This window comes from Micromys minutus (assembly GCF_963924665.1).
Source record: "Micromys minutus genome assembly, chromosome: X".
Classification (NCBI taxonomy): Eukaryota; Metazoa; Chordata; class Mammalia; order Rodentia; family Muridae; genus Micromys; species Micromys minutus.
This window is the reverse complement of record NC_137970.1, coordinates 54,198,559-54,209,470: the sequence shown is the minus strand read 5'-3', so window position 1 is coordinate 54,209,470 and position 10,912 is coordinate 54,198,559. Positions and strand designations below refer to the sequence as shown.

Below are 10,912 nucleotides of genomic sequence, written 5' to 3'. Positions count from 1 at the left end.
GATCTAACCTGTATTATAAATGAAATGGAATTAGGAACAACTAAAGAATATGAATTCTTCTTAACATCCCACAAAAGTGATTACTAACAAATGCAAAAAATAAAACAGTTTATTAGGTTATAATGAAATATAACCAGAAGTCAATAGCAAGAAAAATCATAAATTACATGCATTCAAACAACATACTTTTGAGTGACTAGTCATTAAAAAAAAACAGAAAGGGAATGTCAAATGTTCTTACCATTAAAAAGTAGAAATAAAAAACATAATCCTTTGGAATATAGCAAATATAATTTTAAGACGAAAGTTTATAGTTACAATTGCTCAAACCCCTGTATAATGATTTGTGGAGGTTACTTTTAGTGAGGTAACTAATTATTCATGGTAAGTTCTTCATGGTAAGAATAGTCTTGTTTTATATAGAGATACATTATTCTACAATGAAGAGAGAGAGAGAGAGAGAGAAGCAAAGAGTCAAGTCATTTGCAAGCCAAAATAAAAGCAGGCAGCCAATAATTTTGTTAATCAGACTAGCTCAATATATATTGAAAACATTTGGGTGGACAATTCTATAAAAAAATATACCTCTATGTTACATCTTTTAATGTTTAATTTGTCAACAGTTTTTATAGCCTATTTCTGACAAGCCCATTCTGTCTGCCCTGTGGGGATAAAGTGGAGTCTGGCCATCTATTTAAAATAAAGGTAATAGGGTTCTGGAAATTTCTCTAGATATGAAGTATTTTGGTAAGGCCTGGGGGCATAGTCAGCTTCTGATTAATAATGTGAATAATTTAATATGCAGAACATGTTTTTTTTTTTCTTTTTTAGCGTCTCACACAGTCTCGGCTAGCCTTAAAATTTTTGTAACTGAGGGTGTGGGAAGGGATCATGAGACAGCATCCCTAACTGAGGAGCAATTTTGCTAATGGCTGGTGGAAGAAGGATGGTTATTTTCTTTCTGCATTATAGTCAATGGTATATTGGGCTCACTCAAGCAATCCTAATTACACTTAGTGGTCCATAAGGAAAGAAGACACAAAAGTATGCAAAGGAAATGTTAGGGAAAAGTCCCGTGGTGAGAAAGAGGAGACTAAGAGAATATTGAGGGGGCAAATAGATCAAAATACATTGCTCCTGCCTAAAAGAAATTCAGGGGGGGAAATGAAGTACAGACAGAAGAAATGGCCTACCAGTGTGACCCAGTTTAAAGATTTATCTCCCCACCTTAAAAGATCTGGATTAAAGGTGAGTCTTTCAATTTCAGATGACTTAATTTAGAATAATCACTCACAAATATACCAGGCACTTGGGCTTTAGTTAATTCTAGATGTAGTCAAGTTGAGAACTAAAAATAGCCATCATATACTCCTTAAAAAAGGACATCAGAAGAAAGCTCCTGAACATTGACCATAACAGTTTTTAGATAGCACATCTATGTACTTTAGATAGCACACCTATGTGCTCAGGCCACATACATCATGTAAAAAATAGATGTATTGGCTGGATGTAGAAGCTCCATCTATAAACCTAGCATCCAGGAGGCTAATGCATGAGCACTAAAAAATAATCAGTATCACCTCATATGACCTAGTAGTGTTCATGCCACTGGTAAACGACAGTAAACACAAATATCAGCATCATCAAAACACTAGGGTTTCTTTTATAAGATGGAGTGAAGTGGCACATATTTAATCCCATACCTAGGTAGGGAGAAGACGGCAGCTCTGCATGTGTTTGAGACCAGTTTGTGGACATAGTGATTTCCAGGCCTGCCAGGGCTGCAGAGTGAGACCTTATCTCAAAAACAAAACATTAACAACTACAAAAAAAAAAAAAAAAAAAAAAAAAACAACAACAAAAAAGAAACCTCATGTGGCTAGTGAGCTGCTATGCCACTTTCATAAACAAGTGTAATTTCTAACTCTATCCTAAATACTTACCTTTGATTCACAGATAATATAGTTTTCATTCCGTACTAAAGAAGCTTCTTTTTGCAGTATATGGAGACCCATTAGAGAAATTCACAACTGGTTAAAATGCAGAGAACTACTGATCAGGGAGTGTACAACAATAATTGATGCAGCAACAACACAACTCTTAAAATTAAGTCTCAGGGAACATCTGCTAAAGGACAAGAAAGTCTGATGTAAGATTGTGCTTTCTAGATAGGACATAAGAGCTATATCCATGAAATCTCAACAATGGCTGTCTAAATAAGACCTAAACAAATCCAACAGAAGATGATACTTCATCTGGATAGAAGAATTCTCAAAAAGAGTCTTAGCCTAAAACATAGAACTACAAGCAATCAATGACTTAAAAAAGAGGATGGGAAAAATATCATCTTCTTCAGAGAACCCTCTACCTGGTTATCAAATGTCAAATGGTTAATCCTAAAAATATAGACGTAAAATCAACACTAAATCAACTCCACAGGTTGTATTTATATATTTCTATAAGTGTGTGTGTGTGCCTGTATAAAAACAATAATCAAAGAAAAGGTCACAATTGTGATACATTGTGTGGTTTAAACATCTGAGATAGAGGAAATGTTGTAATAACACAGACATACCTCACCACTCCCTCACAAGTTTTTATATCTATCCTGCCTGCCTGTCTGTCTGTCTATCTCTCTCTCTCTCTCTCTCTCTCTCTCTCTCTCTCTCTCTCTCTCTGTGTGTGTGTGTGTGTGTGTGTGTATCTGTAAAATGTACGTATGTCTGGTCCCCCAAAGAGTTCTTAGAAAAGAACGTTGGATCCTATGGACATAGAGTTAAAGATGGTTATAAGCCACCATGTTAGTGCTGAGAATTGAACTTGGGTCCTCTTCAAGAAGAGCTTTGACTGGTGCTTAGGAGTCAAGAATAATATCAAGTGTTTCTTCACTGGGTACTTCTTCAATACAGTTTTAACTTTTATTGTGTTCCTAGCCTTATCCAGCCTCTCACAGAAGAACAATTGTGTCTCAGAACGAACATTTTTTCATTGCTACAATTTATTTTTTATTTATTTCTTATTATTTTTAATAACTGAGTAGTACCCCATTCAGTTTATTTTTTAAGTGAACAACGTTATTTTAAAAAACAAAGATAAATGTACAGATTTTAAAGGCATTTTTGCATAAAAGTATATGAATACATTTTTGTCAGTACTTGATTTTTTGAAAGGTTTGATAGTATGCATTAAAATCCTACTAGTTACAATGAGCATAAAACACATGTAAAACAAGATGTAACCTGGAATTAGTCGAAGTTTTCTTGGTGTATAAAGATTAAGCATAATGGTTTTTCATAATTTTTTGGCCTTTGTATTTCTTGAACATCATATAGTCTGTGAGTTGTTTCTGGGGTGTTCAGAGCTTTCTGGGATTAATATCCAATAATCAGTGACTGCATATTATGTCTGTTCTTTTGTGACTGGGTTACCTCACTCAAAATGATATTCTCCAGATGCATCCATTTTCTTAAGAATTTCATAAAGTCATTGTCTCTGATAGCTGAGTAGTACTCCACTGTGTAAATATACCACAATTTTTTGTATCCAATCACCTACTGAAGGACATCTGGGTTCTTTCCAGCTTCTAGTTATTATCAATAGGGCTGCTATAAACACAGTGGTGTATGTGTCTTTGTTGTATGTTGGGGCTTCTCTGGGGTATATATCCAGAAGTGGAATAACTGGGTCTTTAGGAAGTACTATGTTCACTTTCTGAGGAACCGCCAGATTAATTTCCAGAGTGGTAGTAACAGTTTACACTCCCACCAGCAGTGGAGAAGCATTACTCTTTCTCCACATCCTCGCCAGCATCTGCTGTTAACTGAATCTGAATTTTTGATCGTAGCCAATCTAACTGGTGTGAGGTGGAATCTCAGGGTTGTTTTGATTTACATTTCCCTGATGGCTAAGGATGTCGAGCACTTCCTTAGATGTTTCTCAGCCATTCGATATTCCTCAATTAAGAACTTTTTGTTTAGCTCTGTACCCCATTTTTTAATAGGATGGTTTGATACTCTGGTGTCTAACTTCTTGAGTTCTTTGTATACATTGGATATTAGGCCTCTATCTGATGTGAAGTTGGAAAAGATCTTTTCCCACTCTGATAGCTGCCATTTTGTTTTCTTGACAGTGTCCTTAGCATTACAGAAACTTTGCAATCACAGTAAGTCCCATTTCTTAATATTTGGCTTTAGAACATGAGCCATTGGTGTTCTGTTCAGGAAAAATTTTCCTGTGTCAAATGCTTTCTCAGCATCTAGCGAGATGGCCATGTGGTTTTTTTCTTTGAGTTTGTTTATATGGTGGATTGCATTGATGGATTTCCTTATATTAAAACATCCCTGCATCCCAGGGATGAAGCCTACTTGATCATTGTGAATGATCGTTTTGATGTGTTCTTGGATTCAGTTTGCAAGGATTTTGTTGAGTATTTTTGCATCACTGTTCATAAGTGAGATTGGTATAAAGTTCTCTTTCCTTGTAGGATCTTTGTGTGGTTTAGGAACAAGGGTTATTGTGGTCCCAAAAAATGAGTTGGGTAATATTCCATCTGATTCTATTTTGTAGAATAGTTTGGAGAGTAATGGTATTAGTTCTTCAATAAATGTCTGATAAAATTCTGCACTGAACTCATCCGGACCTGGGTTTTTTTTTTGGTGGGGAGGTTTTTGATGACTACTTCTATTTCTTTAGGTGTTATGGGATTATTTAGATGGTTTACCTGGTCCTGGTTTAATTTTAGTATCTGGTATCTGTCTAGGAATTCATCCATTTCCTCCAGATTTTCCAGTTTTGTTGAGTATAGGCTTTTGTAGTAGGATCTGATGATTTCTTGAATTTCCTCAGTTTCAGTTGTTATGTTTCCACTTTCCTTTCTGATTTTGTTAATTTGGATACTCTCCCTTTGCCCTCTAGTTAGTCTGGCTAAGGGTTTCTCAATCTTGTTAATTTTCTCAAAGAACCAAATCTTGCTTTTGTTGCTTTTTTGAATGAATCTTTTTTGTATCTATTTGGTTAATTTCTGTTCTGAGTTTGATTATTTCTTGCCATCTATTCTTCTTGGGTGTATCTGCTTCCTTTTGTTCTAGAGCTTTCAACTGTGCTGTCAAGTTGCCAATGTGTGCTCTTCCAGTTTCATTTTAGAAGCACTCAAAGCTATGAGTTTACTTCTCAGTGCTGCTTTCATTGCATCCCATAAGTTTGGGTATGTGGTGTTTTCTTTTTTATTAAATTCTAGAAAATGCTTAATTTCTTTCTTGATTTCTTCTTTGACCATGCTATTGTTTAATAGAGCATTGTTTAGTTTCCATGTGTATATGGGATTTTTGTTGCCTTTGTTGTTACTAAAGACCAGCCTTAGACTATGGTGATCTGATAGGATGCATGGGAGCATTTCAATCTTCCTATATCTGTTCAGGCTTGTTTTATGACCAATTATATGGTCAATTTTCGAGAAGGTGCTGTAGGGTGCTGAGAAGAAGTTATATTCTTTTGTTTTAGGATAAAATGTTCTGTAGATGTCTATTAATTCCAATTGGTTCATAACATTTACTAGTTTCACTGTGTTCTTATTCGGTTTCTGTTTCCACGATCTGTCCATTGATGAGAGTTGGGTGTTGAAGTCTCCCAGTAAAATTTTGTGGGGAGCAATGTATTTTGTGAGCTTTAGTAGGGTTTCTTTTATGAATATGGGTGCTCTTGTATTTGGAGCATATATGTTAAGGATTGACAGTTCCTCCTAATAAATTTTCCCTGTAATGAGTAAAAACTGTCCTTCCTTATCTTTTTTGATAACTTTTGGTTGAAAATCTACTTTATTCTATATTAGAATGTCTACTCCAACTTGTTTCCTGGAGCCATTTGCTTGGAAGGTTTTTTTCCCAAACTTTTACTCTGAGATAGTGCCTGTCTTTGTCTCTGAGATGAATTTCCTGTATGCAGCAAAATGCTGAGTTCTGTTTATGTATCCAGTCTAATAGCCTATGTCTTTTTATTGGGGAATTGAGTCCATTTATGTTAATAGATATCAAGGAATAGTGGTTGCTGTTTCCTGCTATTTTTGCTTTTGGAGGTAGAATTGTTCCTGTGTGTCTTTCTTCTTTTGATTTTCATTCCTTGGTATTTTCTTGTTTTTAGTAGGATGTAGTTTCCCTCCTTGTATTGGGTTTTCCACCTATAATTCCTTGTAGTGTTGGGTTTGTGGTCAGATATTGTGTAAATTTAGTTTTGTCATGGAATATCTTCATCTCTCCATCTATAGTGATTGAGAGTGTTGCTGGGTATAGCAGCTTGGGCTGGCAATTGTGCTCTCTTAGGGTGTGCATGATGTCTGTCCAGGCTCTTCTAGCTTTCATAGTCTCTCTTGAGAAATCGGGTGTGATTCTGATTTGTCTGCCTTTATATGTTACATGACCCCTTTTCCTTACTGCTTTTAGTATTCTTTCTCTGCTTTGGGCACTTGGCTTTTTGATTATTATGTGTTGGGAGGAATTTCTTTTCTGGTCCACTCTATTTCGAGTTTTGTTGTCTTCTTTTATGCTCATTGTCATCTCATTCTTGAGGGTAGGGAAGTTTTCTTCTAATATTTTGTTGAAGATATTTACTGTGCCTCTTAATTAATATTCTTCACCCTCTTCTATTCCTATCATCCTTAGGTTTGTCTTCTCATCATGTCCTGAATCTCCTGGACATTTTGGGTTAGGAGCTTTTTGGTTTTTGCATCTTCTCTGACTGTTTTGTCTATGTTTACAATGTTCTCTTCCGCCCCTGAGACTTTCTCTTCCATCTCTTGTCCGTTGGAGATGCTTGCATCTGTGACTCCTGATTTCTTTTTTAGGTTTTCTACTTCCAGGGTTGTCTCTTTTAGTGTTTTCTTTATTGTTTCCATTTCCACTTTAAATTCCTTCTTCAATTCCTTTATCTCTTTGGTTCTGTTTTCCTCTAGTTCTTTGATTTCTGTGAGTGTTTTTCTTGTTTCCTCCTTAAAAGCTTCTATTTCTTTATCCTTTTCCTCCCGTTCTTGTTTAAAAATCTCCATCATCATCTTGAGGTATGATATCAGGTCTGAGTCTTCTTTTTCTGGAGTGTTTGGCATTCTGCTGTTTGCTGTGATTGGAGACCTGGGTTCTAATGTTCCCAGGTTGTCTTGGTTTTCATGGGCTAAGTTTTTTCACTTTCCTCTTTCCATCTTTTTCGTGATTATATGTGGTCTTGTTCTCAGTGATTGGTTCCCGTCTCTCCTCAGTACATGGCCTGTGTCCCAGGATCTCCACTGTTTTAGTTGGCAAATGGCTTGAGCATTTGTTCTGCATGCTAGGGCCTTCCGGGTGGATCCGAGTTGAGTCTCTATGGCCGAGTTCCTGCTCCTCTGGACCAACCGGAGGCCCACACCTGTGGCGTGCCAGGCCTAGCCCTCTGATCCCTGGCTACTAGAAGTGCAGTTTCACCAGGCCTGTGTCCCTGGATCTCTGCTGTTTTAGTTGGCAAATGGCCTGAGCATTTGGTTGAATGCATGGGCCCTCAGGGTGAAAACTCTCTATGGCAGAGTTCCTGCTTCCCTGCCAACTGGGGAGCCGCGCTTTCTGTGTGCTCAGTCCAGACCTCTCTGTGTCCCGGCTATTCGCAGGGCAGTCTCACCAGGCCTGTGTCCCTGGATCTGTGCTGTTCCCGGTGGCCTATTATATTTTTTTAAGTTTGGGATATGACCCATATTAAGCTTATTCTCCAGAGTAGAAACAATCCAAATGTTTGTCACTGTAAATTTTGCATCGCTATTAAAATCCAAACAGTTTTTTAAAAAAAGTCAACTAAATTGAAACTCACTACTTCAGAATCAATGGCTTCTTTGAAGCCATGGTAACACTTAAATATATGGTTAAGACTCGAATGCAAAAATTTGGTTGGTTGGAAGGCTAGTCAAGCCTCCAACTTGCTCAAATAGAATTACAAAAAGGCAAAATTGTGCTTTTCACAGAGATACAGTTCACTGGAATCACCAACACTGGACAGCTGTTAAGAATATTCAGAGTCCTGAGATAATAAGGAATCCAGGCATCCTCAGACAGTCTTCTGTTGTCCTTCCTTCCCAATGAGTGATTTGTGGATGTGTGGGATGACACCACCACCAGCACTGGTAGCCTTGATCAGAGAATCCAATTCTTCATCTCCATGTACAGCAAGTTGCAAGTGACAAGGGAGTAATACCTTCAAGTCTTTTGACGAATTTCCTGCCATCTCAAGTACCTCTCTGTGTGAGGTACTCCAGGATGGCTGCGCTGCACACAGCAGCGGTTGCACCCACAAGTCCGTGGCTCGTTGTCCTAGATTTCAGGTGTTGATGAATAGGGCCCACAGGGAACTGAAAGCCAGCTAGGTGTGAGCGGGAAACCACCTTTGTCTTGGCCTTTCCAGAGTCCTTTCAGGCCTTACCACCAGCCATCGCAGATTGTGCTGAAGCTCAGACAAGTGAGGAAGTGACAAGGCCAGGGGGACGTTCAACAAGATCCCGGCGCCCACTCCTCCATCGTACCGAGTTTCTAACTGTGCCCATTTCTAGAATTTAATAGAGCAAAGACAGCCTGAGATGTGGCAAATTTTGAGATATTTTTGTAGTATTAAAATATTATAGAAAAAACTGTAAGATAGTAAACACAAAAAACAAATTTTGATTAAAACTACTCCACAGGTGTAGTGGTAATTTATTATGCACTGAGCTCTTTACTAAATTATATCATACAATCAAATCAACAATCCTATGAGATAACTAGCACATTGACTGTATTCTTACTTTGAGATAAGAAAATATGTTCCAGAAAGTTTAGGAAAATGCAAATCATATAGCTAGTCAGAACTTGAACTGAGATATTAAAAATAATCGTGTAAAATTTTTGATAACTTCAAGTGACAATCTGCCATTGCTCCTCAATTGAGATTTTTGGTGAACTCGAGGCCAGTCTGATATACATGAAGTCTTGTGTTAAAAGTATTCCAAAGATCTCAATTGTATCACAGAATTGAAATGATTTAGAATTTTGGCTACTTAGAATCATGTTTTCCAAAAGAATGCTGTTCTTTTTTGCAGACAGCCATTGTTTTACATGGGTATAATTTTATAAAGATGTACAACCTAGGGCTGTGAGATGGATGGCTCATGGGGCAAAAGTACCTGTTATGTAAACCTGACGACATATGCTCAATCCCTCAAAACCATGTAGAAGGAGGAAATCAACTCCACACAGTTTTCTTCTGTCCTATATGCATGCACCATGGCATGTCCATTAACACACCACAATATACTTATCACATAGATTCACCACACACACACACACACACACACACACACACACACACACACACTGAAATTAAGCTTTTATAAAACATGGCTATTTTAAACATGGAAACAGGTAATTTCTGTCAATGCTTAGTGCTTTAATTCAATTTAATTAACCTTTCTTGATTTTAGTTTTTCTATATGAAAATGAGAGAATGTACTAGATTACCTTTAAGCTATATTCTAGTTTTAGTATTCTATAAACTTAAAGCCCCTGATGAATATATGATTAGGCTTTCACCTAACCAAGGGATTACATAAAACCTGGTTACTTGTTTGAATTAAAGAAGTTCTATTTGCAAATATTATTTTGAGGAAAAAAATAACTTGTTCACAAGAAAGGAGCATTATTCATATACTTGAATAAACTTTGCAACATTGGGTACATAATTTCATCAAGCAAATTGGGGATTAACGAATTAAATCTTTGTTTTCAAAAACACAGAAAAGAATTGGAAACCCTCACAGATCAAATAAGGAATGGATCCTGAGCTCCAAGAGCTTCCTGAGGGAAAGAAGAATAGATGAAGAAATAAACACACAGGTTCAGAAAATTAAATTTGCATCAGCCTCACTAGGCTTATATATAGTTGTTTGCTTCTCTTATTTTACAGAAAATTAGATTTACATATACCAAAAATGTATGTGTATATAAGGAATATTGTTTGTCAGATGAGAGGAAGCCAAATGGGATCTGTATTTACATAATAACTGTGACTCATCCACCAGCCAGCAATACACAAGGAGTCTAGTTAGAATTCTGAATGCATGGATGTTTTTCTGTCTAGCATCAAAATAAAACATTGAAAAATGATGTTTTAAAAATGTGTCTGATTGAGCTTTGAAGCACCAAGGATCCCTGGGGAAGTGGGCCCAACTGCTCAGAGGAAAAGGGGGGAGGGATGGGCAAGGATTGTGGGAGGGTTTGACCAGGAGAGGGACAGTGAGCAGAATGTAAAGTACATAAGTAAAAAAATAAAATTAGAAAAAAGATTTTAAGTACAAAGTGGACAATTTCTTTAATAAATGGTATTTGCAAAACAGAAAAAAAATGTTTCTGATTTTCTGGAGAATAAATAGAGGGATTTTATTTGATCTTTAAAACAAGAGCTACGATTCAATAACCAATTGGTATCCAATATAGATGATGACATCTTAATAGCCATACCCCTTTTCTCTTGTTAACAACATCTTAACTGTTTTCTGAAATAGCAGACCCAGAAATCAGTCATATTTCTTTGGTGAGAATGGAAACATGCACTGTAGTACTTAGAAACTGTTTGGGAGGTTAAGGTAATGTTTTGTTTCCTTCTTGTTGCAATATCTGGGATATTACTGACATTAAGTGGGTGTTATGAATATTAAGTGTCATGTAATATAGCAGAGATTCCTGACAACTGAAAAGGTATTTCATGCTCGATTAAACTGCAAATGTCTAAGCAAATACTTCTTGAGATTGAGGGGAGATATTAATTAAATATTATTAAACTACTGGGCATGGTGGCTATTTATTGTGATCTCAGTACTTGGAAGGTAGAGGCAGGAAGATCAAGAACAAGTTGGAGGTCAGACAAAACAAAACAA

General features: G+C 36.7%; 1 pseudogene across 1 annotated transcript; it reads right to left on the bottom strand.

The window, feature by feature from the left end:
- Positions 1 to 8,055: 8,055 nt before the first annotated feature.
- LOC308415567 (histone H2A.Z-like) lies at positions 8,056 to 8,437 on the bottom strand (annotated as a pseudogene). The gene has a single exon. The product of its transcript is annotated as a histone H2A.Z-like (transcript).
- Positions 8,438 to 10,912: the final 2,475 nt, after the last annotated feature.